Here is a 3,573-nt window from a genome sequence, read left to right as displayed (position 1 = left end):
TTAATTATACACTAGTGGAACCTCTGAGGCTATGGGCCTTAGTTACTCTTCTGGTCCAGGATCGAACTCACTCTCCTATGAGAATAATCCACCATCTAAAACACCAAGGGCCGCATTAGCCCAAGGACAATGGACAGAGGGTTAGGAAAGAAGGAAGGCTGGGAATAGCTGACACAGAGAGGAAACGGGATAAGTGAGTCACATTAAAGGGATTGCAATGGATGAGCTGAAACAAACTGTGGATGATTTCCCGATTGTAAAACTGATGACCTGCTCTGTCAACCATCACCTCATTCCCAATTACACACACACACACACACACACACACACACACACACACACACACGTGCTTGACCATCTTAGAGTCAGCAAGAGTCCCGCTTCTTTCATTCATCTGAAAGTACTTTGTTGCTCAGAGTGAAATCCCCTGTCCACTTCTAATGTCTGCAAAGGAATTAGGTTCATTAGCTTAATGTTTTTCCCTGCGGATCTTCTTTTGCATTCACTAAAATAAAAGAGGGTAAGAAAACAAAATAAAAACATAGCTCGGACTTATGCAAGAAGCAAATCACTTGAAACCATTTGTGAATTGAGCAGGATTGAGATCAATCATCTCATATCCTAGTCAGACTTCAGCAACCCTGCTCCTTTCCTAATCCCTCTCTCCCACGCTGCGTGGTTATCAGGCCTGGCTAAGGAGAGGGCCTACTGCTGTCAACAGCAGTGGCTTCTCGCAGTCAGCTGGTACCAGCTAAAACCACAGCCTTTCAAGCGCTCTTCTAGTGCAGCTGGGAGGGGGCACGGGAAATGCAGTCAGGCTGCCAGAGTTGCTGTCCACACAACCGGCAATATTAGAGTCATCAAAGACCACCTAACCTAGAATTCTCCCTGGACCCCCAGAGAGCGGACTTGACACCATGATGAACTCTCCTTTATCCTGGGGGAAATTATCTGACACCTCCTCCAAGCGGAGTTCCTATGCTCGCGCAGTGACTGTGGCGGCAGTTCAGGACTCCAGCCAAGATGAAGCCCCCCACACTCTGGCCGCACCTCTTGATGGAGTTCAAAGGTTCTGACAAGACCCCTGGTTTCAATCTGCGGACTTGCTTGCTTCGGGTCATGTGGCGCTGCGTGGTGCCCAAGGTGAGGGAGGGTTGATATTGGCGGAGAGGACTTTGCTTTCTGGACCATCAGTTACTGCAGGCCCTGCAGAGGCTGGGCCCCTGGGGCTTTCCTTAGCAGCATCGCCTGCTGCGAGGCTGTGCTCCATTTCCCAGCACTTCCCACATCATGAAGGTGGCTCTCTCTGGCAGATGGCACCTGACACTTGAAACAGGAGAGCTCTCCTCTCAAAGAAGGAAGAGCCCCAGGAAAATGCCAGGCAGACTCCCTGGAGAGCAGAAGTTTTGACAGGTGGAAATGAGGGTAGGGAAGATGCACATGAGAACTGTGGATGCTCTAAGCAGGTTGGTGGGGGAGGACGGTCAGATGCTGCTGTAAACCGAGCTCAGCATGGGGGGCTCTCATTGGTCAAAGGGGAGGAGGAGGTGGATGGGTCGGTCCTGGGGAACCAAGGATTGCCTGGGGTTCATTTGCTGATCTTTAACCACATGATGATTTGATTGGCCAGGCAGAGGCTGTTATCTTTGAAGGTCAGGGAAAAAGGAGCAGGAAGATCAGTGGACTCTGAATTGGCTGTGGCCACGTGTCCCGAGAGAAGGGCAGCCACTCGTCGTTAACAGTGAGCAGAGAAGGGAGCGTTGTTGAGCTCCATTCTGTGGAATCGTCAAAAACCAACAAACAACGACCCTCACGGCCATCGAGTCGATTCCGACTCACAGCAGTCCCGGAAGACAGGGGACAACTGCCCTGGCAGGTTTCTGAGATGACAACTCTTCACAGGAGGAGAAAGCCTCATCCTCCCTCAGAGCTGCTGATGGTTTCAAACCCCCAGCCTCCTGGTTAGCAGCCCAACGAGTAACCACCATGCCACCAGGGCTCCTCTGAAATCGTCAGACGGGCAGGAAAAAACAAGTGCCTCGCTCTTAGCGGTGCGGTGAGTGGCTGTGGAGACAACTCACACCCATGGCGACCTCGTGTCCCGTAGAGCAAACCCTGCCCAGCGCTGCACCTCATCACGACCACTCTGGGAGCCCCAGTGCCATGCATCCCACTGAGGGCGTTCCGCTAATCCCTTGGCTCTCTATGGCAATGCCTTGTTCTCGTGACGGATCTTTCCCCGGGAATGGTCCCGATTACGCAAGTCGGTTGGTCTTGCCGCCCTCTCTCTTCTAAGGAGCTTTCTGGTTGCAGTTCTGCTAAGAGTAATTGGTTCGTTCTCCTGGCAATCCCTGGTATGGTCAGGACCGTCAGGACCGTTTGCCAACACCACAATGCAACACCTTTGAATTTATTCAACACAGCAATAGTGCGTGTTGGGTCTGGAGCCCGGAAAGTGGAAGGTAGGAAAATCTGAGTCTGAGAGTTGCATCGTGAGCTCACTCAACATGCTGGGCCCCGAGGCGCCAGGGACTCTCCGAGTGCTGCATTAGGTACGGAGTTTGGGGCACTAGCTGTCAGGTAAGAGCTTATGAGAGGTGGGTGAAGTTAGGCTCCTAGATGTTTTGAGTGGATAAAACTTGGGCTTGACTCTCCAAAAACTCTAAATGGCCGGCCAACCATGTGATGGGCAGGGCCAAAGATGAGCCAACCCCAGAGCCCCCGTTGGGTGGGGAAGTTCAGCATGTCCATGCTCAGGTGACCCATGGTTTCATGTGACTGGCGACAAGGAGCAGAAGTTACCATCCTTCCCAGGAGAGGAGGAGAGCTGGATGGGTCTCCAAGCTGAGAGGAGATAGGTGCCAGTCCTAGCACTAGGGATCACCTATTGTTTTCTGTGGAAACGCTCTGAATTTTTCATGTTAAGATACATATTTTTTAAATTTAGGGCTAAAATAGAATGAAAATGTTTGGAAAATAATGATGGCAATATGTGTACAAATATGCTCCATACCATTGATGTATGGATTGTTTTTTTGTTGTTGTTCTTTTTAAGTCTCTGTAGAGACTGTCAAAAATTCCAATGCCGACTATATTTCAAGTTGTCAAGGCGGGGTATTGGGAAAAGTTTTCAATTAGTAATAATCGCGCCTCGGATAAACCTCACTGGCTACGATATTGCCACTGCGCAAAGCTGTATGGATTGTTTTAAGAGCTGTAAGAGCTCCAATAAAATGATCTTAAAATATTTATTTATTTTTAATTCTTAGTTAAGACATTTCTAAATTTCCATCTCAATGGAAGTTTACAAGTGGGATCATCATTTTTGTATTAAACAACAGTAGCAACTTATCAACACTCCCAATAGCTTGCCCTGATCACTCCCCTACCCTTTTTATTTTGCCCCTCTTCTCTGGCAATGTATTACATCCCCCTTGACCAAGTTCAAACCAAATAAAGGTTTTCATACCAAAAGAAGCAGCAGACTTTGATGGTTACCAGGGGTGAAGCAATGAACAAAATTTGGTTCAGCTAATTCAATTTATTTTTTCAATGTTAACTATGACTTCCACA

At 48.8% G+C, this 3,573-nt stretch overlaps 1 non-coding gene across 1 annotated transcript; it reads right to left on the bottom strand.

Moving 5' to 3' along the window:
- Positions 1–3,055: 3,055 nt before the first annotated feature.
- Positions 3,056–3,195, bottom strand: LOC115871038. The gene has a single exon (XR_004047030.1). It is a non-coding gene; the product is annotated as a U4 spliceosomal RNA (small nuclear RNA).
- Between the last annotated feature and the right edge of the window lie 378 nt (positions 3,196–3,573).

Source organism: Echinops telfairi, unplaced genomic scaffold (genome assembly GCF_000313985.2).
Source record: "Echinops telfairi isolate 266 unplaced genomic scaffold, ASM31398v2 ScPeMD7_3533;HRSCAF=4204_0, whole genome shotgun sequence".
NCBI classification, from domain to species: Eukaryota; Metazoa; Chordata; class Mammalia; order Afrosoricida; family Tenrecidae; genus Echinops; species Echinops telfairi.
The sequence above is the reverse complement of the archived record's forward strand: the minus strand, read 5'-3'. Positions and strand labels throughout refer to the sequence as shown.